At 39.0% G+C, this 25983-nt stretch overlaps 1 protein-coding gene and 1 pseudogene across 2 annotated transcripts in view; both read left to right on the top strand.

Annotated features, from left to right (window-relative positions):
• Positions 1-25983, top strand: part of NFIA (nuclear factor I A) — a 331843-nt gene that overhangs the window by 12638 nt on the left and 293222 nt on the right. The gene's annotated exons all lie outside the window — the stretch shown is intronic.
• On the top strand, positions 9197-9815 carry LOC148044578 (BTB/POZ domain-containing protein KCTD6 pseudogene; annotated as a pseudogene).

The following is a 25983-nucleotide window of genomic DNA, read 5'->3' as shown; positions in this document are numbered from 1 at the left end:
CTTGGAAGAGTTGCCTATAAATATTTGCATGGTTTTTAATCTTAACTGCCAAAGATTTTATATTCCTCTCCAGGTTGCAACACTTTATCTAAAACTGCATATAAAGGGATATTTTTCTATTCTGGCAAGCAAAGGATTCTGTTTCTACTGTTAGCAGTGAGTCAGTGACTATAGTTGACAGAAGCAGGATTTAGATGAGGACAACTGCATTCTCCCTGGTGCTGTAATTGAGATGGTATTCATGCTAATTTGAACCCTAACAGTAGTGGAACTTAGGCTATATCGTGAACCGTTGGCACCTATTCAGTCATGTGACTAAGCTTTCTCCAAAACAGAAACAAATGAAGCCAGGCAGTATTATTTTAGGGTTTTAATATTTCTTAGAATTCTCCCAGGTGTTTTTAGAAAAGAAATATCACATGATTTAAATGCTGTTTCTTGTATCCTGAAATAGCAGATGGACCCAATCAGTCCAAAAAGAATGTTCCTGGTGTAACTTTAAGAAAAGCCTTTGAATGGAATGCATTGCATTTAGAGCTACGAAGCAAGCACAATAGCATAAAAATTGCCCAATCTCCCTTGCCAGGCCAGTCTTTCTTAAGTTACTGTACTTTTATATTTCTCCCCCCTTTTTTTCATCCAATGATGAATAGCATTAATTTAAATCTATTTAAGGCAAGTGTGGGAGAAACCACAGCCTTTATTGTGGTCAGTGGTGTACACAGCAGGATTGGATGTTTCACTGGATTGAGGCCTCAAAGTTGACTCTAGTAGATGCCATGTCATCTTTTTTCTGATTCTGCATGAGAAGAAGTGAAAGTTCTTTTATAGTGACAGTAATTATTATGGGATGGTTGTTTAATATTCCCAGTGGCAACAACAGAACAATTCTACTTTCTATGTGAAAATAACTATCCTGAAGCCTAATGGAATACATACATACATACATACATACATACATACATACATACATACATACATACCAGAGGTGGGTTCCTACCAGTTCGCACCTATTCGGTAGAACCAGTTCGTCAAATCTACCGAACCGGTTAGAAGAGGTTCCACCAGTGGACTCAGAAAACAGGCCACACCTACAGAAGAGGTTCCAAAAATTTTTGAAACCCACCACTGATACATACATACATACATACATACATACATTTAGTGTCACAACCCCTGGTATGCCCCAATTATGGGAGGAAGCTAACTGCTTCCATTCTCTGTCCATCGGCTCGTCACAAGAGACCATCCAGACAGAAAGCCCAATATTTTTACTGTTGCCTTTCTTACATTTGTGTTGTATTTGTGCTGATATTTGAGTCTCCCTTTATTTATTTATCAGCACAAATACAACACACACACACACACACACACACACACACACACACACACACACATATATATATATATATATATATATATATATATATATATATATATATATATATATATATATATATGTTTTCTGAGGTTTTCGCGGGTGTTAGTATGTAGGTCTCTAGTTATTCGGGTTTCTCCCCCATAAAATTGGAGATGTCTTGGCGACGTTTCGACGAAGTCTCATTCGTCATCTTCAGGCTTGGTGCTTCCAGGAGCAATGCTATATATATTCCTTTGGCCTAGGAATGATACATCTCTTCAAGCAAGTTTCAATAATAAACAATTCTCACATTTGTTTTGATTAAAGTGTAGAACTAAACTGAGGGACTATGATGGTAACTTTTGTGTTGATGTTTTCTCTCTTAACTGTACTCAAAGAACTATAGGCCAAATGTGGAGAACAACTGAGGTTCCACTTTCTCATTAGAAATGTGCGAATTTATGACAGTAATAGCCTGATGCTAGTAGACTTCTTTCTATGGTACATAGAAATTACAAACAAAATTCTAGGAATGCAGTACTAGAGAGATCACCACCAATCTACTATATAGAGCTTTAGTCAGACCCATTTGGAATATTTTGCCCAGTCACTTAAAAAAAAAGTCAAAGATAATATTGGGCAGGTCCAAAGATGAGCAACAAAAAGAATGGTACAAGATCTGAGGGGGGAAATCATGTTAGAATTCAGAGGAACTGAATATGTATAACCTGAAGAACAGAAGGGAAAGGGGGACATGATTGAAACCTTCAAATATAATAAGGGTGTAAATAAGATTCTAGAAGGCAGTATTTTCAATACAGTATTAAGCAAAAATCAAGAACATGGGGGCATAACCTCAAACTGACAGCAGGGAAGTTCACCAGTAATTTTAGTAAGTATTACTTTAAAGAAATAGAAATAGAAATTTGGAACCAAGTTCCAACTGAAGTAATGGATCAATCATCAGTAACTGAGTTTAAACATGCTTGGGATAAACAAATGTCCCATCATCTGACAAACATCCCCCCCCCCCAATAAAATGCCTCAAAAGACAGACTCAGTGGACTTACTAGGTCTTTTTCTGCCTTCAGTTTTCTATGTTTCTACACCGATGGTCCTGTGGAGTCAAATTTTGCAAATGTATCATACGTGAGATTTCTATTATGTTTTAGTTCTTGTTCTCTCCAATTGGGTTTGCAATGCAGTGGAGTCTCTCTCTATTATTCTGTTCAAAACAGTGTAGCATAACTTTTAGCATTCATTGTGTCTTTTGCTGCTCCTCTGGTGTCATGAACCTAAGGTCATACCAAGCCAGAAATAATGTTATGATTTAGAGTTACATGTGAACAAGGCAAATTTTGTTCCTTTGCTTTATAATTTATAACCTAGATAGTTAACAAATGTACTCTACCTGTAATATATTTTTAGGATTCTTAGCTGTCTTATTTTGCTCAGGAAATTATATGGTATACTGCTATAATATACACATATTAATTGTTGTTCTCACTATTATTGCTTTGGAATTTTTTTAACTGTATGAAACCAAAGGCTACCTATGAAAATGACAATAAAGGCACAATGATGTCATGATGGAGATCATGCTGTTGTGTACTTGCATTAAATGCCTGGTAAAATTGTGTAGATTGTTCATACAAATGAAACCAAATTAGTGAACAGAAATGACTAAAATTATAGATTCACATAGTCAAAATTTAAAGAACTAGGCCACATCATAACAGTGCTTAATGTGTTGATTTGTACTGAACTGAAAAAAATGGACAAGATTTTGGGAAATCTCTTATCAAAGCATTTCTTCTGTTTTGGAATGTAATAATTGAAATGAATTAGTTGTTGGATTACTTAATTGCATTAGTAGAGAAATAGATATTAATCAAATAGTAATTAGGAATTTTATTTTATAGTTAGGACTTTGTTTCTAGAATTTCAAAAATCTGTTTCCTCATCTGTTTTGGATACATTTCATGAAATTTTAAAAGAATGGATTTGTATTATGATGTCTTTTGAATATTAATTACATCTAATTCCATATCTTAATTTTCATCTAATCCAGGAACTATTCCAGCCTCCCTAAAATACACCATTTCTTTGGAAGTAAATAAAAAAAAGTATAAGAGAATTCAGATAAAATAGAAGTGATTAAGGTGGTCAGCTCATGTGATCTGAAGCCTGCATATTCTAATGCAATTTCATTGTCATGAATAAATCAGTTTTTAGTTCAAGAATATCTGGGATCTGGCTTTTTTCCTGGAGGCACAGGTGGCAGTCTTGGACCAGAATGTTTTTTATCTGTTTCATTTGTTACTCCAGCTGTGCCTGTTCCTGTATAAAGTGGACTGAGTAATCATCATCCATGTCTTTGTAAAATAGAGAACAGAGTTTTGCAGTATTTTGATGCTGTTTATCTACATTTTAAAGATTTGCAGACAAGTGTGATGATAAAACCTCCACATGCCCAAAAGCACCTTTTGGAATTGAATCCAAGGCATTGCACAGTCCTGTGAAATACTCAACAAACAGATTCAATCAAAATATGCTTGGTGTCATGTATGGCCCAAGCACTTACATAGAGGCTTTTAGTAGTGTTGAGGGTAACATTTTTCTCCTGAGATAGGTGCTCCAGAAGGATCTACTAACCTCAGAACTAAATATGTTATTGTTGGGTGAGATAAGAATAGGAAAATGTAAAAAGGAAATAATTTGTCCTCTAACAATTCCTTTATATCACCGGTCCCCAAACTTTCCAGCTCCATGTACTGGCAGCAGTGGTGGGCGAGGGGCAGGGGATAGTTTTGCATGTGTTCCCTCACTTGCCTGCCACTTCTGCAGCCCAGTTGCCAATGAGCTGTGGGCTAGTGGCGGTCCGTGGACCAGGATTAGAGACCCCTGTTTTACATTGTAGGGATAACACATTTTAAATATCATGGAGTGTATTCCCCTTGCCTTCCTTCCTCATTTCAATGTAAATTATTAGGTTTTAAAAATACCAATTCCATTTTTTCACCTCCTCACTATGAGTGGTTTGCTTCCCCCCCCCATTAGCACATTTATCTTGAGTGAAATCAGTCATGGGTTTAATTGACGGATACAGGTGTCATTCAAATTAGTTATATAAAAATCAGGGGATTAAATTGTTCTGGAACTCACGTAAGAAGCAGGACTCTTTTCTTCTAAAATCATTTGCCTGCAATATGTGCAGGGGCATTGAGGATGAAAATGGAAATGCGAATCAAAGTTGAAGCCTTGACTACATTTGGCAAGTTCTCTTTCCTTATTTACACTTTTTCAGTTTTCTTTCATTTTGTAGGTCATAAAGGGTATATAAAATAATTACAAAAGTCTGCAAGTATAGAGATAGGCAATGAGGGGGAAAAGATGGTTTGGTGTGCAGAACAAAATTTTCTGGTAGGAGATTTCTGGAACCAACTCATTATAGCTGTGAATTTGTTTATTGATATTTTCTGAAGATTAACAAATTAATAAATTGTGTATCATAGGCTTATTAAAATTTTAACCAATTGATTTTTTTTTAAAAAAGTAAACTCTTAATGTGATATGTGTTGTTATATAATTCTTAGCCTTGCTGTAAGCAAAAACTAGCACCAGTTGAGTTGTGTTTAAGGCTTGTGATTCTAATAATAATTATTAAGCTTGGTTCTATTTAAGCATGCAGTATAAGCAGATTAATTTAATATACTGAGAAAGTGACTGTTAACCAAACATATCCATTCAATCCAATAATTCATTTTGTATATTGAAGACTTAATCAGTAGGTTTAGAAGTTTAAGTCTGTGATGGCGAATCTATGACACGCATGCCACAGGTGGCACACAGAGTCCTCACTGCAGGCATGTGAGCCGTCATCCAAGCTCAGCTCCACGGCACATGTCCGTGCTCCTCACACTGGCCAACTGATTTTCAGGTGTCTGCCATGCATGCGTGAGGGGTGAGGAAACATTGGGGATTCTGTTATTTAGATAATGGGATAGATTTAAAAAAACTCCTATACGTAGCAATTTCCACTGAGCTGTTATGTTATCTTGCAGTAGTGACCTAAAATTATCTTGCCAAAATAATAATGGGGACAGGCTTTACATAGGATTGTATCTGAAATAAACACTAGTAGTTTTGAAGGTGAATGAACTTTGCGTAATGCATTTGTCTCTAGGTGACTAAATTAATCAATACAGTCCTTAGAGCTTTAATCCTTAGAGTAATCAATACAATCCTTAATCAATACAATCCTTAGATTTCTTTCTGGAAACAATTATAATGATTCAATGAAATACAACATTTGGCATCAGGCTCAATACACGATTGAACTAATAGAATTTAAAGGTTATGATTTCAATATTTTGAGTTAACAATGTCTAAAGTTGTTGTGTATGTCATAAAAGAGGTAGATTGAGAGGTGTTATTGCCACCAATAAGATATTAAGACCACATGGATTCCATATTTTTTTTTTGTTTCTCTGGGACTGATTCAGATTTCAATGATCAATTTTAATAAATGCATTCCTGATTTTCCCCCTTGAATTATATACATTGTGTTAGCATATTCTTTGAATATTTTAATTCACCATATTATACCCTTGACCACCATCCCATTTTATGAATTGCATGTATTGTAATCCAGCCATTCCCAGCTGTGTATCTCTAGATATGTTGGATGCTAACTCCCACCATCTACATCTGTCTTTGCCAGCTGTGGCTACCAGTAGTATTACTTGTACTAGTAAGTACTATTTGTTGTTTGTTTGTTTGTTTGTTTATTAATTTACTTAAGATAATTTATATGGCAGCCTACTAGCTCACAGTGACTCTAGGCTGTTTACAGATAATAAAGGCACAATGTAGAAAACAAATAATAATAATAATAATAATAATAATAATAATAATAATAATAATAATAATAATAATAAAATAACCCCTCAACAACAACACATACTCAAAGCAATCATTTAATGGATGCCATCCCACTCTGGGTTCGCCAGGCCCACAGTTTTTTAATAATATATGTTCAGGAATGTTTAATCAATTGAATACAGAGCAGTGGTGAAATCTATTTTTTTTTTTGCCACAGGTTCTCTGTGTGTGGCTTGGTGGTGGTGGTGGGTCATATGACTGGGTGGGCACGACCAACTTTTTTTCATTTTTTAAAGCATTCTTCTGCTGTCAGATCAGGTGAATAGGCAGGAAAAATGCTTTGAAAAGTTTGTGTGTGTGTGGGGGGGGAAAGCTTCCAACGATCGGAGGGTTGTTTTTTTTATTACCAGTTCGCAGAACCATCGACAATCATCCCTACCAGTTCAGCCAAACTGGGCCGAACCAGGAGGATTTCACCCCTGATACAGAGGTAGAGTGGGAAGGACAGTGCAATTCAACAATAGTTTTCCTATCAAGTACCAGTTATTAATGTTTTTAAAGCAAAAGTTATAGTTTCCAACTTAGTTTTGTTCCTAAAGTAATTATGATATTGTGGAAGAATATATGGTGTGGCCTCTTGTTTAAATTGTGATCATAATATCTTAATTGCATTTGGAAAAAATGCTAATATTGCGTAAAAAATTAGAGTTCAGACATTACAATAAGCTATAATGTGGTTTATGTTTTGTTCAGTTTAATAAACAAACTAATCAACTGTGGGTCTTAACTAGTTTCTTGTGATGGGTTTGTGCATTGCGTAAAACCAAAGCCAAACCACATTTATGACCTTGTGCAATATGCCAACCAATCTACTCATTTTAATGCATTTTAATGATATTGTATATTCTCTATAATTTTTATATAAAAATAAACACATGGAGATGAGACAACAGTGTCTCCATTATGACAGTTACATTTTCAGTTAAAGACCATAACTTGGAAGTTAGATAAATGAAATAGTCATTACATATATTTTAACATACTTAACAGACAGAAAAATATTACCAGGTTTTAAGAAACTGGTCAAAACCTAATCTTTTCTTTAAAAGAAATGTTATTTGTATTATCAGTGTGTTTGCAAGGGCATTTTTTAAAGATTAAATTATCTTGATTGAGGTGCATGCATGAAGAGTGTAGAGTACAATTTAAAAACTATTAAATATCACTATTAGCAAGGAACATACTTGGAAATGTAGCATCATGAAAATGAATATACAGATTTTAAAGAGGGTATGTGGTATTTAATGTGCAAGTTTAATGATAGCTGCTTTTGTCAAGGCGATATAAACAGCACCTGTCTTATGTTACAGTAGCAGAATGAAAACTATTCCTAACTCATGGAGAAGCCCAAAGAAACTCTTGATTAGATACTGCTCCATTTGGAGAGCTGGATGGAGTAATCAACAATAGGATGCTATTGAAAGATGTACATGCATTAAAAATAGGTTGCATTTATTCTTTCTAGAAGTACATATTTAGGATTGTATGTGCTTTATTGCCAAACTTTGCTTGCTTAGAAGGTATAATGTCTGTATACCAATGTTATAATGCATCTTATTAGCTCGAGCCATAATTCGTTTGTCCCAGCAAGCTAATAGACTGGTCTTTAGTGTGCAACTACAAAAATGAGATTGTTGCAGTCAAAAGGCATTATGTAAATATGGACCTTTTTATTTATATGTTCATTTGTGAAGTTTGTGGGTAGATAAACACTGCTGCAAAAGAGTTTTTAATTTATTACCTTTGCATATTAGCCTTCAAGACTAGATTTTTCCAGAGTGACTTAAATTAATATAAAGCTCAAAAACAACTAAAATAAGTAAAGTATGATTAAAATGCATCATATCACAATGATATCAAAACTCATGATTATGGGTAACCTTTTATTTGTCCTTTGCTGGATAGGCTTTGGGGAATTGGAAATTCAGCAGCATTTGGAGAAGCTACAGGTTGGCCTTGTCTGGACTATATGGTGACTTAAGATCTTGTCCAGATTCTCTGTTTTGCTTTATATTGTGCAATACAACAGGATTTCATAAAGTAGCCCAGAAACTTTTTTTGTTTAAAGTTGAAACTCTATGAAAAGCATATTAATAAAATATTGTTAAGGTGGATAGGGTAACATGGGTAGGCTCAGAATCCTGTCTGTATGTGATGTCCTCTGGGCAGACACAGCTCAAATACTGGGAAAAGCCCCCTTTTTTTCAGTCTTTTGGGTTGCTGTACCGACATTCTAAAAGTTCATGTATTAGTTTGTCTTGGATCTCAGTGTTGCTATTTGCTAGGGTCTAGTTACAGATGTGTCTATAATACTTATCTGTTCCTTTATTGTCTGTGTTGCCTAGCTCCCTTTAATCTCTGCCAGAATGCAAATAATCTGTGTGTCCGATTTCAGTGTGTCACTCACAGTACTTTTAATAACTTGATGTTCCCTTTGATTTCAGTTATCAGAAACCGTCTGGCTAGATTTTCCTGTATCATGCATGGTTAGTGGCAAGCTCAGAATCAATTGTTCATCCAAAGAGATGATGCAGCCTCTGAATTTGACTAGTTATTTCATGCCACTGTTTTCTAAAGAAAAAAAAAGTTTCACACAATTTTCTACTTTTTTTTTAGTAAAGTCTGTCACTTTTTCTTATAATTATTACATGCCAAATTAAGAAAAGTTATATTTTGTAGCTTAGCAATATGCAGAATCTACATGCAATTTAATGATTTTTTTTGACTTGCTTGCTTCCTGTCTATAATTAGTAAGGGTGCAAGAATCCAAGAGAGCTTTTGGAGGTAGACTAAAGGAGGAATTGTATACCTTTTTGAAAATACTTTTGATAAATCCAAATTTGTGTACATCACACATTGGAACATAGAGATAATGGGGACTGTGGATATATAATGACTGAGCCAGTCACACTAAATATGAATGGATGATTGTATGCATTTCTCAAAACTCTCACCAAGTATCCTGATTTGACATTGAGGACCATGTTAAGAGATGATTTACCTCAGTGACCAAGATGGGCCTTCTTCCAGCATATTCTCAATTTTTTATAAACCTTGGAGCAGCCTCAGTCTCTTGATATTATGGAATTTGATCTGATTAGGAAAAAGTTGTTTACAAGATTGAATTCTTACTACAATGTCATGATGTATGACATGTATTTGTATCCTGATTGTACAGTTGAGTAAGTGGTAGACCTTTCTAATACACAGAACCTTTCAAAGTTCTCCAATCCAGGGCCAATTATTATAACAAAGCATCACAACCAAGGACTACAAAGAGATTTCTAACCATCTCACAAAGTGGAATATAGATATGATGAACAATAGAGACTATCAAGTTTTTTCATATTTGGGTCTTGTGATTACCACTAAGAAGTCTTTCTTAAGAGTCTTTCTAATGGAATATGTTACAAAGAAACATTTCACAATATGAAACATGAGAATCTTCTACAAGAGTGAACAAAGCACCATTGAGTTCAATTGAACTTTTTTTGACACAGAAAACCTATGATTTATATCCTATTCCTATTATTTATATTCCTATTCTTATTTCCTTTCTGTTTTTGCTTTTACCCTCAAGAAGATGGCCCAGCTTTTTAGATCAATGCAGTAGAAATGGACCTGGATTAACTTTAGCAGCACTGAAGTCTCTCTGTTTTTATTTTGCTATGAATATTTATTATGAATTCTTAAAGGCTGGAAAATGGACATATATTGGATGCTTCTGCCTTTCATCTTGTAAAAAACATATAGGCAGCTGCTCACATCCTAATAATTGTTTTAAACAAAGAATGAACCAAGAGACATCCTTTAAAATGGCAAATAACTGCATTAAGGCACTTTTTCTGGTAATCATTCACCATAATATAAAATAGTATAAATCAACTGTATTATTTGAAATGAAATATCATGTAATCTAACTTAGCTTTTCTAAATCAACATGTAAAGCAATTTTATAACAACTTAGTTATGTACAAATGGACAAGTCTTACACCATTTTTTGGCATTATGTACAAATGGACAAGTCTTGCACCAGTTTTTGGCAAAATAATTATTTCATAGTTACAACAATTTTTCTTTTCTATCCCTTTCTACAAATCAAGCAACCAAATATTATATTGTCAGATATTATATTTGCAACACTAAAAAATAGAAGCATTTTTAGAAATATCTTCTCACCTTCCCCCCACTCCGCACAAGCCCTCCCCATGTGTCTTTGGTTTTAATGTTTGTTTTTAACTTTTTATGTTTTAGCTTACCATATATGTAACTGTAAGCTGCCCAGAGTTACCCTAGGGCAGTGTTGCTGAACCCTTTTTGCCTTGGGTGCCAAAAGCATGTGCATGCTATCGCGTGCCCACCCCATAATTTAATGCCCCCTACACCATGTCCCCTGAGCATGCGCGGGTGACCCCCCCCTGCCCCGCATGTGTGTGCACAGCTTTCTTGGAGCCTGGGGAGGGCAAAAATGGCCTCCACACTGGAGGCTCTCCAGAGACCAGAAATGGCCCATTTTCCAACTTCCAATGGGCCCGGTAGGTTCATTTTTCACCCTTCCCAGGCTACAGAGGCTTTCTAGGAGCCTCCGGAGGGTGAGAAAAGGCAGAAAAGCACAGCCAAAAATCAGCTGGCCAGGGCGCACATGCATGCTGGAGCTGACAGGGGAATGCCTTGCATGTCCTCAGAAATGCTCCGCATGCCATGTGTGCCATAGGTTCGCCATCACGGCCCTATGGTAAGATAGGCATCCAATACATTTTATAAATAAATAAATCTTCCTTTAAGCATTGCTTCAGACTTGTCCTACCAAATGCATATGGATGGAGGGGGAAAATCTGTATGTCTCCCATCCCCACTTCTAAGATTTGCATTTGTTCCTGATGTGGTCCTCCTTTACTTCCAACTTTGTAACTATGACTGGATAACTTTGACACTTTATGATCCAGTGTGGCAGTAGTGTTTTTCATTTTCTGCTGACATAAACTTTGTTCGCCCACAAATCTGTCTTCCTTTTGATCACCTTGGACTACAGCCCTGCCCTTCCAATCACTGGTTGTTTTCCTCCTTGGTGACTGTGACTTAGACCACAGGACCCATGCAGGCCTGTAATATAATGCCTCCCAGGACTACAGCCAGAACTACTGTCAATTTTAGTGAATTGTCAGAAGAGAAAAAAGCAGGGCTTGGGTCACACATTAAGTGTTTCCAGGATAAAAGAAAATACCTCCCTCCTAATTTCTGAAACATACAAGACTGGCTCTTATTTTCTTGTTATAGATTGCCTGTTGATTTTTTAATATATATTTGAATTTGATGTGAGAAATCTCCACTGATTTGTTGGTCACACCCATCAGAATTGTCATAACGAAGCCATTTGCTCTCACCAGGGTTACGTTGCCACCAGTTACTACCCATAGAAAACACCACAACTTTCAACCATTGAGTCAACATCTTAATGGGATAGAGATGTATACCTGTGTGTCATCAGCATACTGATGATACTGACCCCATGCCTCTGAATGAGCTCATTCAGCAGCTTTGTGTACAGATTGAATACAGAGAGAGAGAACTGAGTCTGAGGCACCCCATATAAGAGGGGCATAGGGCTTGGTCTCTCATCTACTGACACTGATTGGAACTGGCCACTGAGGAAAAAGTGACTCCCACCCCAATCCTTTAATTTTTTATTCCAGTCCAGAAGGATATCATGGTTGATGGCTTTAAAAACTGCTGAGAGTTTCAAGAGGGCTAGGAAGGATGCATCACCCGTTCTCCTCCAAAGGTCATCTATAAGCATGACTGATTTCAACAACTGATTTCAGCGCATATTTCAGCTGAAAAGGATGAAAATAATCTATTCTTCCAGAGCTCTTTGGAGTGGATCTCTACCAATGAGATGTAGGTACCTTATAACAAAGGTTTTATCCTTTGTTATAGAATTCCTTATTTCAAGAATCTCAGTTGAAAATAAAACATATGAGCCATTTTGAATAATATTAAAAATTGATGAATGTTCAACAAAATATAATACATTTTGGGTGGGAGGATTCTTTTATCTAACATTTTGTTGAGATGCAACATCATGTCCTATTTCGCTCTTTATAATTCATTCTATCTCTGTTTTAAATTAATAATACTATGTAGCTTCCATGTACCAGGATATATATAATAAAATAACCTATGCTATATTGTAAGAGAAGTAATTTTATGTACTTGCAGTGAGAATTATGCTGGAATATATTTTATTTACATACTTTATCCTACTCAACAATTACATGCTGAACAAACTCACAACCTTGTTTCCAGAGAAGTATTTGCTAATACTTATATTCTGGACTAATTTTATACCTTGGGCAGGCAACATGATAGAGCTAATTTGGTGTAATGGCTAAGGCATCAAGCTAGAAGTTGTGGGACTGTTGTTTCACCTTGTGCCCGTCACTCTCTCTTAGCCCTAGGAAGGAGCAAATGGGAAACCACTTCTGAAATCCTGTCAAAAAAACTACAGGGACTTGTTCTGACTTACACAAAAGTACCACAATGAAATAAAAAGGCAACATAGTGCCTATGGAGATTTCTTTTGTTTCTTAGCATGTTCTGTATCTGAGTTGAAGAATGTATGTATATTTGGGTATTTATGATATTCTATGATATTCTAACTAAAAATTAATCACATGCTTAAATTATAAGTTACAAGGTGGCATCTTTATTTTCAAACTTGTTTATTGGTTTTTAAAATGTTCTCAAATATTAAAAATAATGGATTCAGGAATGCACCTTCTCCCTCAAAGATCTGGGAATTATATTAACACGAGAGGCTAAAATCCTAGTGATTTAAATTCTTTGGCAAGGAACATCTCTAGCTTTTCTTTTGTTAGTTGCCAATTTTGTGATTTACTGTGCCCATTGTTCATCCATTTTGTGACTAGGCAAGCCTTTTATTGTCAGCCATTTTATGAAGTTGCCCAGAACATACCTTAAAATTCCAGAAGTGCTCATTTATTGCCTCCTCCTGGTTAACAGTATTTGTAACGATTGACATGAATGCTCATATTTTGCTGATTTCTTTAAAAAAACCTAAGATAAATAATATCAAACTGGAAAAAGAATTATGCTTCCATATACTTAGTAGAAATGCACTTTGTAGTTAATCTATGTAGCCTGTGGAAGGGCCTTTAAAAAAGCCATTATTCACAGTTGCTTTTTCCATCCTGCCAAGCGGCAATCTACATTCTCATCTCAGTATGTATTTTAGTTTGGAAATGCTGAAGACTTTTAGATTGCCTGGACGATCTTGAAAAAAAAAGAGCCACTAAATTTAGGATTGCATTGTTTCATTTTTCATCTTTTCTCCCTCTCAGAATAGTAATAATTATGTAAAATAATGATAATTTGTTGAGATACATAATATCTCAAGAGGAATTGGACTCACACAGCTCATTGTCCTCCGCAGCATGATACTCTGGGCAAAACCCCAAATACCTCATTCCTAGAAGAATACGTTTCCACTGAGGTCACAGCTCTTTCTTTTTCCTTTTTGTGGCCAGAGACTCTTTTTGATGGAAATTGCAGAAAATGCATCCTCCCCCCCTTCTGCATTATTGAAAAAGAACACCTACTGCAACTTTTGACCTTGGAGACCTATATTGGATGAAGTCCTGATATTAAGCCAGTTCAGTTTGATTCTTTCCTTGGTGATGGGCATGACTATATGATTTCAGTGTTATGGGCAGGGACAGGCTATTTGAGTAGCCGGCAATGCTGTAACAGCTAAGGAAGGATGAGGTGTGTTTTATAAAAGTGAAGTAGAATTTTGGCACTGTTTTAATTATTATTTTTTACTATACAATGAAGTGTTTTCTTAACACCTTTCATCCCATAAGCTGGAATCTAAAATGTTTTGAGTCTTTGGAAGGATCAACAATGAAACATTTTCATTGTTCTTTCTTTTAAAAAATGGTGAAGGGAGAACCTTTTGCTGAGATGACCTGTATGTTGGGATAATATCTTTTCATATTTGAGAAGAAGACAAAGGAACTACAGTGCTAAGCACAGAACACTTATTAAAAACAGTTGGGAAGCATATAAAAGGTTCCGTGTGTGTGAAAAACGGGACAGCTGTGATGGTCTATTGGGAAAGTATGTACAGATGGTAGTAAGGAGGAGGATGATGACTGCATGGCTGATAAATGAAATACCAAAAAAGGGGGGGGGAATGCATTATGTTGGTTGATCGTTGTAAATTATACATTTTTGGGGTGCAGCGTTTAGTTCTTGGATTTCCAGTGATTCAGCCAGCAAATGCAAGTGACTGCAGGGTTTCAGGTCAGATTCTGTTTGCAATATGAAGAAAATATTTTACAAATTACATGACATACAATTATTAGAGGAGATAATTAAACATATGGTTTTCTTCACATTTAGCATGTCACGCGTTTGTCATAATGGTGTCCGTAAGACTCTGCATGAATTTAGGTCTGAATTAGTCACAGTTAAACTGTGGGGTGTTTTTTTTTTAGATGGTGGTGGCTGAGAAGCTCATTTGCTTGTTTTCTGTTATAGAAAAAGTGAAAGAAAATGACACAAATCTGGATTTGGTTAAGAGTGGCAGAAAAAAAATTAAAAGAAATTATTTCATTTAAAAAATAAATGGAAGTAACAAATATTTATTTATTTTGATATGTCCCAGCAACCTATCAAATATATGTAGTCTTCAATTTACAATAATTTGTTCACCGGGCTGAAAAATGTCTGGTCTTCACACTTACAGCAGTATTCACACTTACGACCTCACACCACCTTCATGATCATGTAGATTATAAATCTGGCACTTGGCAAACTGGCCATATTATCACAATATGTGACCTTTTTTTGCTAGTTTCCGGCAAAAAAACATCCATTTGGAAGTTTGCTTAATGTCCATGGATTTGTTTAATGACTATGGTGATTCACTTAATAACTGTTGTAAAATGGTCATAAAATTGGGTCTAACATAACACAACTCCAATGACCTACAAAGGAAATTCTGGTCCCCCTTACGGTCATAAGTCAAAGGCAAAAGTCAGTTGGGGAATAGTGACATACAGTACGTTACCATTTATATCTCATTGAAAGGCTTATCTCTGCAGCATAATGAAAAGAAAGTTGACAAGGGGAGAACCAAGTTGCTGGGATTCAGACCAATCCCTGTCTCTACATATATGATATCAAATTTTCAACATACTACCTCCCTGTTTATGTACAATGGTCATAACATTTGGCTTTGGGGAATAATGCTTATTTAAATGATCAATAATATCTTTACATTTAAGGGAACATGAGACAACTGAGAGAGTTTCTAGCTATTATTCCAGCAGTTCAAAAGGAAGCAAGACGGTCGCAACTGGTTATATGGTTTTATTAATGAAAACAGTCTCTAATGCAAAAAGTGATTCTTGCTTTTTCAGGAATCTATCCATCCTCTCCTGAACAGGAGAATGCCAGCAGGAAGAAGAAAAAAGTCTGGCTACCCAGGGAATATTTTTTAAACATTTTAAAAGAAAATGTTCTCTTCTGAAAAAAGAAGATGTGCATTTCCTGTTTTAGAAACTATAAATTGTTACACAAAAGCTTTCAATGGATATAGAAATCTATTTTGAAACCAGAGCCCATGGTTTTTCCTGTTCCTTTAGAGTTAGTTTAGGCCTCCACTTCTTCTTTGGGGCACCATTCTCCTTAAAAAGAAATCTCATCTTTTTAAAAGCCCAATTATCTGATATTAATTGTGCATCTGTTTGTCATTTGATAAATCCAGGAAAGATAACAATGTTTTGATAATAGTTTGCAATAGTTAAATCAGTGATTTTCGAGCGGCAATGGAGAGCTGGGAAAACTGGACAATTATAACTTTGTGGCTAGACTGAACTCATAGTGAATGGCCAGGTGGATTTATTAAGCTGGGTTTTCCTGCCCTGAGTCCAACACTTAACCACTCTAACCATGTTGATGACTATCTCACACACTTTTACTTATTTCTTGTCTTGTCTGATAGATCAATTTTCTACAGTTCTTCCCTGTGTTCTACCTTACAACTCTTGTCATACTCGTCTCCAGTTGTCATATTCCTGATAGCAACTATTAAATCTGTATGAAGTTTTTTCTCAGTATGTACTCTAGTTCCTCATAGAACTAGATCCTTTGCTATTTTAGTCGCTGCTCTGACAATGCTGAGTTGGTTTTGATGGTGAGATGGGTAGCATATTAATTTAATAAACAAACGTACTTTTGTCAACATCCTTCCTAAAATGATGACAAGGTATTCTAAGTATGGTCAGATCAGGATGACAGAAAAGATTGCCATTCAATATGGCAGGTTGAGCAGTAGGTTGAATGACATTATTTATTTATTAATAAAATTTATAGGCCGCCCAATCCCGAAGGACTCCGTGTGGCTTACAAAAAGAAGAAGTGTTAAGTGTTAAGAAGTGTTAAGTGTTCAATAGGAATAAATATAACTGCATTTACATCATTAATGTTCAGCTTGTAATCTACCAAAAGCCCCAGATTGTTTTTGCATATGGCCCTGCCAAATATAGTCTGTCCTATCCTTAATTTCTGCCTTGGAATTTTCCTTTTTAAATGAAGGATTGTAGGAGAAGAGGCAGAGCCTGGGGACGGAGTCAAGAGAGGACTACACCTAGAATCATTATATGTCCACAAATACTCCAAATCCAGCCCTCCCTTGAATTCCATTTACTCTTATCTAGGGTCAATTTAATACTGACCATTAGTTGACTATATTCTTCTTTATAGGTCCAAGTAATAAGTCTTTATAGGAACTTAATGTACAGTCCTGATTCTTTGTGCCTGACAAGGACTTTGCATTTGTTTCTGTTGAAATTATTCTTGTTAGATCCTGCCCACTGTTATAGCTTGTCAAAGTTTTTCACCCCAGCATTTTTCAAATCATTCTCTTCAGTTCTTGTTACTTGCTGTCTTGTGTGATTGTTCTAGATATAATCAGTAGATGAAAGCATTTTCCTTAATAATAAATAGGTTTTAATAATGTACCTTTCTGCAAACAAACATACTGTCCAGCTGCACTGTGATCCTTAATGATGTCATCTTACCCTGTTTCCTCCCTGTGTTTTGCCTCAGAGTGCGTTGCTCCACAATAGCATATTTCCAACCCCCTGCCCTACACCTGGAAATTGATTGCTTTTGTTTTAGATTGGATTCTCTCCAAAATTGCACAGTCTTGGTTGCCAGCATAGCAGTTCAATATACTAATGCATCAGCTTTAGTGCTTTGACTTTCTGCTCCCTGGAACTTCAAGTTCAAGTCAGAAATAGGAATTAAATATGTGACTTTGGAGCAAGATGCTGAGTTTCATTTATGCTAGTTCAAATATTCCTGTTAACTGTATAGTTCATATGGCCATAATTTTCTCATTGGATAAAATATGATCCCTTAGCATTAGGAAATTATGTTTTAAAATGCCAGTCTGATAGGTAGCGTTAAAAAGCATGAAGCACTTGGTCTATATGTCTCTATTTTAGTGTTTATTCCCTCTCAAGCAGTCAATAATTGCACCAGTGGAAAATGGAAAATGCCTTAATGAATTATTTGTTCATTAAAGTTTCCTATGAGCCTCCATTTAACATACATTGGCAATAGCATAAATGACCACCTAAACATTTATCTCATTTACAAAACTCTTTTCATACAATTTGAACAAGTCTTTTTGTACTAGAGCATTTTCATAAAAAAAGCTCATAACAGTTCTTGCCAAAAGTACTGGAGTATTTCAGCACAAATTTCGAAAAGTAAGCTGTAATTAAAACAAAAGATGGAAAAGGAAGAAAACAGCCAGTTACAATCATTATTAGAGTGTGACTGAAAGAGACCATAATGTGTATTCTGGTAACATTTGTAAAATATCTTGTAAAAAAAACCATCAGAAAGACTGCATGTCTTAGGAGCATTATAATTTTAAAACCCACTTGGGGCTTGGATAATTTGTTTTTATTATACAGCAATCCCATCAATTTATTTAAAACTCCAGTGGAAAAAAATACTACCTTTTTATCTGTAATCTATTTTGTACTGAGGGACCTTTAATGCTACTCAGTAGACATTAAATTTTTTTCAGGATGTACAGTGAAGTGGTAAAACTTTAGTCCACATCTCTATGCGTACTTTCAACACATATCAATCATAATCAAAAGTTGTAAAATGATGGGGAGAAGAAGATTCATCCACTGTGAGCATCCTATCACATCTAGAGAAGGCTATCATTGACGCATTCCATTGAAAATAGTCTGAAGGCAATTTAACAACTGCACATTTCCTTTTAGAGAAAGAGATTTGAATCATTAGAACTGAAGCCCTGACATTCCTCAGTGAAAATCCCAAATGAGTTCCATTCGTGCATGAATTTCCCTGTCATTTCAATGGGGTGGGATATTCTGAAGGAAGCAAAATATGAAAACCAGAATAGTAGGTGCCTCTTAAATATTCCCAAAGTTGAGTAAGCTATTGACCAATGGAACCATCAGATTTCTTCTGGCCTAGAGTAGAATTGGAAGCCTTGTAGGCAGTGATTCCAAAATGTGGCTCTTCAATAAGTTACGTTTATAGAAATAACTAAAAGAAATCCAACAACTGTCAAGTGTAAAATGCAGATCCTATTCATTGTAGAAATAGGATTCAAGGTTTGAACCTCTTTCTCTTGCCCATGTGGTATTGTTATTGCCACTCAGATCACAAGCTATTTGTTTATGCCCAGATCTAATCATCAAAGGCATTTCTGCATAAGATTTTGGCACTATTTCAGCAGTAATATGGCATCCCTGAATTTGCCATATTGGTGGCAGTCATGATAGGTAGGTAGGTAGGTAGGTAGAGAGGTAGATAGGTAGAAAGATAGATAGATATGGGTGGGTGGGTGGATGGATGGATGGAGATAGATGATGTAGCTAGATGATAGATAGATAGATAGATAGATAGATAGATAGATAGATAGATAGATAGATAGATAGATAGATGATAGATAGATAATAGTTAGTTAGTTAGTTAGTTAGTTAGTTAGTTAGTTAGATAGATAGATAGATAGATAGATAGATAGATAGATAGATAGATAGATAGATAGATAGATAGATACTGTATTTTTCAGAGTATAAGATGCACCTTAGTTTTGGGGGAGGAAAATAAGAAGAAAAAAATTCTGCCTCTGCCTACTAGCATCCATGGCATTAACTGACACATGGTAACAAGGTCAGCCAATGAATAGGCATAGCAACTAAGTCAGCCAATGAGGGCTATTTGGACTCTGAAATTTGCTTGTGTGAGCAACAAAGCGAGAAAGGAGCCTGGCTTAGCCGAGAACTGAAAGTGAAACTGCTTGTGTTTTGCTTGTATATACTGCTACCTTGGAAAACCTGCTTTTGGTAATGTATTGTATATTATTATTTCAATCCGGCTGAATCAGTTACTGTACTTTTTGAATGTGATTGCTGCTGCAAACTCTGACCAGCCAGGTCAGCTTCACCACTTATTGCAGCCTGATTCAGCACAGCTGATTGGCTGGTGGATCAGACTGCCGGAATACCCCCAATCAGCTGTTCCAGGCTGCAGGGATTGCCACAGACCATCAATGCCTCTATGCCTCACATTTTTGGCCTTTGGTGATGGTGGGGGAGCTACATTCGGTATATAAGACACACCCAAATTTTCACCCTCTTTTTTGGGGGGGAAAAGGTGCATCTTATATTCTGAAAAATACAGTAAAGAGAATCACATTTTTTTTCATTCTCTGTCATTGATAAAGGCAATCAGTTATTTAACTCAAAAGAATGTTAGATATAGGTTGATCATGTGATCAAAATTCAGATGCTTGGCAACTCGTTCATTTTTATGACCATTGCAGAGTCCCAAGATCGTGATCACTCTGACAAGCAGAGTCAATGGGGAAGCCAGATTTACTTAACAGCCAGGTTACTAACATCAACTGCAGTGATTCACTTAACAATTGAGGCAAGAAAGGTCGTAAAATGGGGCAAAACGCACTTAACAAAAGCCTCATTTAACAATAAAATTTTGGGCTCAGTTGTGGTCATAGGTTGAGGACTACCTGTACACTTATTTACATACATATGCAAATAAATTGGTTTGAATGCCAGAAATCTATTTCATAAATGATGTTTTCCCCTGCTAATGGAAATAGAATATTGAAGAAGATAGACTTGATTGGTGGTTCAGTTCAAGATGTTGGGGGCACCTCAGTTCTTCTTAGATGACATCACACAACTTTGATGTTTATTGACATCAAAGAGGGAGGAAGGAAAACAAACTATAGGGACATTAATGGTATAAGAATAATATAAATTTTGATAAGAGATTTCTGGTGTAGTGATCAAAGGAACTTTGAAACTTTGAATCAGGAGCTCTTATCCTTTTTTTTCCAGTGTAATTTTTTTTTTTTCCAGTAGAACCGAGGGAGGGGTCACCACTGGGTATTCTCAAAGCCTGATTGGTCCAAAGACTGAGGGAATTTTCTTTTAATGCTCCACCATTCCCTGTGGTTCCCAGTTTCCTCTGTCTTTGGTCCAAGCACTGGTTTTGGTTCCCTTAGAGGAAAAATTTACTGTTGCTATTCTGCTGATTTAATTTGGTTAATTGGCTTTCTTGAATAAATTCTAAATTATATTGAGCTGCAGCCTTCAGAGACTGGGTCGTCCATCTCGTCTTCAAGGTAAGGAGGTTGCCTCAGGGGCCTGGCAGTTCTGTCTGGTCCCTGGGCGAATGGGCGTGACAAGCTCCACACTGGCAGCTTCCAGGGAGTGGCTGCAAGTCCCCGAGCGAGCAGGACGGTGCTAAGGTGAGCCATGTGCTTCTAAATGAGCCGCGGCTATGTTAAGCATGCTGCGAATTTAAACAGTGAGCCGCGGATGCCGTTTGTTTTTCAAGCGTCGTCCTTCACAACAAACCCAAGCAAGCAAGCAGCGGCTATTAAGAGCCAGCTTGAAAAGGAGCTGCGGCATTTAAACAGAGAACCGCGACTCCTGAATGCTCAAGAGGGGTAAAGAAGTATTTGGTGGCCATTTTCTCTGTGCACGTGGAGGTGGCCATTTTCCAGAGCATCAGCTCTGCATCGCGGCTGCTGATCGAGGCCGGCAGGCAGCATTGACCTAATTAGCGGCCACTTCTGGGCTGAATTCCTTTGGTGGCACCTGAGTATGCGATGGCGGATTCTATGGAAGATTCTATGCAAGTCCACGGGCATGTAAGGGAAGAGAGGATGGAAAGGCCCAGAACCAGGGCTGCTGCCTCCAAACCCTCGGCTGCACAGCGCCCCTTTTGAGCCATGGTCAGGGGCGAACAAAGAAGACAGCGGGCACTAGAAAAGCACATTGCCAGGGTGGAAAGGCAGTCTCAATCTATCAGACCCAGTCCACCCAACAGACCTGATAGATCCAGATCCCTAGTCAGGTCTGTCTCGCACCTTTCTGGTTCTCCTCCCAGGGGTTTCAGCTCTTCTTCTTCTTCTGTTTCCCCTGCTAGGCCACTTAGGCAAGCTAGACAGGAGATTTCACCATCCCCTCCTGTTTCTCCGAGGTCAGTTAGATAAGGTGGGGAGGACCCATTAGTAGGGTCATCTTGTGATTTCTTTCTGCCTGCAAGTCTTGCTCCCCAGGCACCCCCACTGGGACCATCAGAGGATGACCTGCATGAATTAGAACTCCTTCCCAAGAATATAAAGAATCACATCTCCTTAGCCATTACGAAGGGCATAGCCATAGGTCTCTCCCAACGGGAACGTGCCCTTCTTAGTGAGAATCGGCTTCGTATTGATCACCAGGCTAGACATTTTACTTCTGCTTCTTGTAGGCAGGACAGCATCAGACCTCCGTTCCCATCGGTAGTCAGTAAAGGCTCCATTCTGGGGGAGGAGGCTCAACACTACATGGGGTTTTCAGAGGATGAGGACTCTGTTCCTCCTGATCCTCCGGCCTTCCCTGGTCTTTTCTCTCCACCTATGTTCAAGACCCTTCCTACACAAGGCAAAAAGACCACCCAAATTGGGACAGGAGACCCAACGATGTCTCAGCTTAGGGACCCTAACTTGGCCATGTTTGCCAAAATGGCCACCAACAAGGAGGGGGTTCCTACCCCTCCTTTGTTCCTAGAGGTGGTTAAGAACCAATGGGCCAGCCCTTCCACTTTTCCCAACTCTTGGAGTAACGATTGCTGCTTCTGCAACATGGGTCAGGCCTTCTCCCAGGCCCTGCAGCTTCCAGCCATAGACCCCCTGATAGCTGCTCTGGTTTCTTATTCTTCCATAGTCTCAGGGGATGTGGTAGATAAGTTAAAACCAGAGGATAAACATGCAAAACTTACGTAAGAATTTTAACGCTTCTGCATGGGCGATTAAATCCACTGCAGTGGATTCATACTTCAATCTTTCCACAGTTATGTGGTTGCGCCAATTGCAGGAATGCATTCCTGTCCACAACGAGCGTCTCAAGCAAGATATCACCAAAATTATTGCTGCCACTCAATTTTCTGCTGATGCCACTCTGGATTCCATTAAGTTTGTGTCCCGAGCACTTGCTATCTCGCTGACTTCCAGACGGCTTCTTTGGCTGCGCAGTTGGCAAATTGACAAGGTGAAATGGAACTTGGTGGCAGTTCCATTTTCTGGCACTAATCTCTTTGGGGAATCCCTAGATCCGATCTTCATAGAGAATAAGGATAAGAAGAAGGTCCGACCCTCTAATGCAAAGAAACAGGACACTCGCCCAACTTCTTTCCCCAGGCTCTCCTACAGGGCATCCGAGTCTGATTATCAACATAGGTATGCCCCCTATAGGGCCAACAGACCACCTCATTGGCCTTTTTACCCAAATAGGGGTAGATACTAAAGACAGACCAGGCAGCCCTTTCATGGAGGGGGCGGCCACCCTTTCCTCAGGGGGAAATGACTCCAACCCGAGTATTCCAATAGGCGGCTGCCTGGAACTGTTCACGGATCAGTGGAATCAAATAACCTCAAATGCATGGGTCAGGTCCACCATCAGGTAGGGCCTCCGTCTGGAGTTTCTCTCCCCTCCCCCGACTTTCTTCAGAACCTTCCCTCAGTCCCGAGACCCAGAGCGTCGCCGGCTGATGAATCTGGCCATTCAATATCTGCTGGACATCCAGGCGATAGAACCGGTTCCAAGGGTGGAACACGGGTTGGGCCATTACTCCAACCTATTTGTGGTCCCGAAGAACTTGGGGTGGTGGTGTGGAGAGCGATCCTGGACCTGAAGCATCTCAACACCTACCTGGTTTACAGGCACTTCAAGATGGCCTCCCTAAGGTCCATTCTCCTGAGGATCCAGTGAGGGGATTATCTGGCATCTGTGGATTTAGCAGAAGCCTACCTTCACATCCCAATCCTGCCAGCCCATCGCAGATTTCTCTGGTTTTCCCACAACAGGTGACACTTTCAATACAGGGCCCTTCCCTTCGGTCTAGCTTCAGCCCCACACACATTCACCAAGGTCCTGGCGGCATTGGCGGCTCACCTGCGAGCCTCCCTGGTGAGACTCCAATGCTACCTACATGATGTGCTCGTTCAGGACTACTCTCACTCACAAGCTGTCACAACCTAAATCGCACCATCCAGACATTACAGGCCTTGGGATTTTCCGTCAACTTTCCCAAGAGTCGCCTTCTGCCCATGACAAGAATCCTCCATCTCGGAGCAATAATAGACTCGGTTGCGGGACTGGTCCAACTTTCCACAGAACGTCTCACCAACCTCCAGTTGCTGGCACGTCATGTCTGCACAAGACAGTCAGTTTCCATCCTGACCTTGGCCCTCTTGTTGGGTAAAATGGTGTCATGGGGTATAGTGCCCTGGGCCTGCCTTCACGCCCGGCCATTGTAGTGGACTCTCATTCTGTATCAATGTCGGCAAATAAACAACTCCTTAAAGGTCATTCCCATGTCTCCGGGACTTCGTCTATCTCTGAGGTGGTGGCTATTTCCGGATCTCTGACGAGGGTTGACAATTTGGGAGCCGGATCGTGTCACGATCACTATAGACATGAGTTTATATGGCTGGGGGGCCCTAATGAATTCCAAGCTGGTGCAGGGTCATTTGACAATCTCAGACCTGCGCCACAATATCAATTGGCTGGAGCTGAAAGCAGCGTGCCTGGACCTCCTTCACTTCCAGGACTCGATCATCAATCATGTGCTCATGTAGCCGCAAAAGCACACAGGAGCCATGAGGGGGGCACCCACTCCAAGGGCGGAGAAGCACCTGGCATCAATAACGTCACAACACATCTTGGGCATCGCCAACCATCAGACCGATTGGCTAAGCTGTGCAAGAGGCAACCACGACGAGTGGTAACTCCACCCCAACTTATTTCAAGCAATTTGTCATTGATTCGGCATTCCACTGGTGGATTGTTTGCCACCCCAGCAAACACTCGCCAAGATTCTTCTCCCGCTTCCCGGCCCAGTACGTAGAAGAGACAGATGTGCTCAGGAGCAGATGGCCACCCGGCCTGCTCTATGTCTTCTCCCCCTCCCTCTAATCCCAGGGACCCTGAGGAAGATAGTGGTAGAGAGGGCACACATCATTCTGCTGGCTCCATAGTGGCCCAGATGTCCCTGGTTTGCGGATCTTGTCCAACTGTTCATATCTCCCCTGTGGAGGATTCCTCAGGTGAAGATCTCCCTGTGCCAGGGGGTCCTCATACACCTGGAGCCTCAGTGACTCCACTTGACCACCTGGCACTTGAGCAGAGCCTCCCGAGGGACACAAACCTGTCTTCCCATGTTATTGGTACCATTGAGGCCTCCAGGCACCAGTCCACCACATGAATTTACAATTCAACGTGGACAACCTTCGTCAAGTGGCGTGTTCCCCTCAACATCAGTCCGACCAAGGCCTCAGTCACTCAGGTTCTTGAATTATTGCAGAAAGGGTTGGAGGGGGGCCTCTCACAAAACACTCCACGGTGCCAAGAAGCAGCCTTGTCCTCGGACCTTGCTGGGGACGGTCATTCCCCTCTCTTGCAGCTTCCTCTGGTTTCTTAAGGGAACTGCTAACCTCCATCCCCCTCCTGTCCACAGGTTTCCCCACATGGGACTTGCCCTTAGAGCGCTCACTGGAGCTCCTTTTGAACCCCTATGGATGGTTCATCTCAGATTCCTATCCCTGAAAGTAGCTTTCTGCACAGCGAATTTCTGAGTTAGGGGCCCTGTCATCAAAGGACAACCTTTGCCAATTCCACCAGGATAGGGTGGTCCTCCGTTTGGACCCCAAAGGTCAACTCTCCCTTCCACAGGCCACAAGAAATTATCCTGCCTAACTTTTTCCCCTTGCCCTCTCAGAAGAGAGAACGCTTGTGGCACCGACTGGATGTCCGCCGCACTTTGCATATTTATCTTAGACGCATGGTAGCGGTTCACAGATGGGAGGGTCTCTTCATTTCTTTTCAGCCCGGCTCCTTGGGAGCCAGGGTGTCCTCTGCCACAATTGGCAGGTGGTTACAACAGGCTATTGTTTCTGCCTATGAGGCTTCAGGTCAGGTTCCCCCATCAGGTATCACTGCCCATTCCACATGGAGTATCGCCACAGTGGCAATATGGCAGTGTGAGCTACCAGAGCCCCGCTTGAGGACATTTGCCGGGCAGCT

This window comes from Thamnophis sirtalis, unplaced genomic scaffold (assembly GCF_051295495.1).
Source record: "Thamnophis sirtalis isolate CommonGarterSnake01/CBP01778 unplaced genomic scaffold, rThaSir2_p1.2 scaffold_7, whole genome shotgun sequence".
In the NCBI taxonomy this organism is placed as follows: domain Eukaryota; kingdom Metazoa; phylum Chordata; class Lepidosauria; order Squamata; family Natricidae; genus Thamnophis; species Thamnophis sirtalis.
Note: the sequence above shows the minus strand (reverse complement) of the source record. Positions and strands in the feature narration are given on the sequence as shown.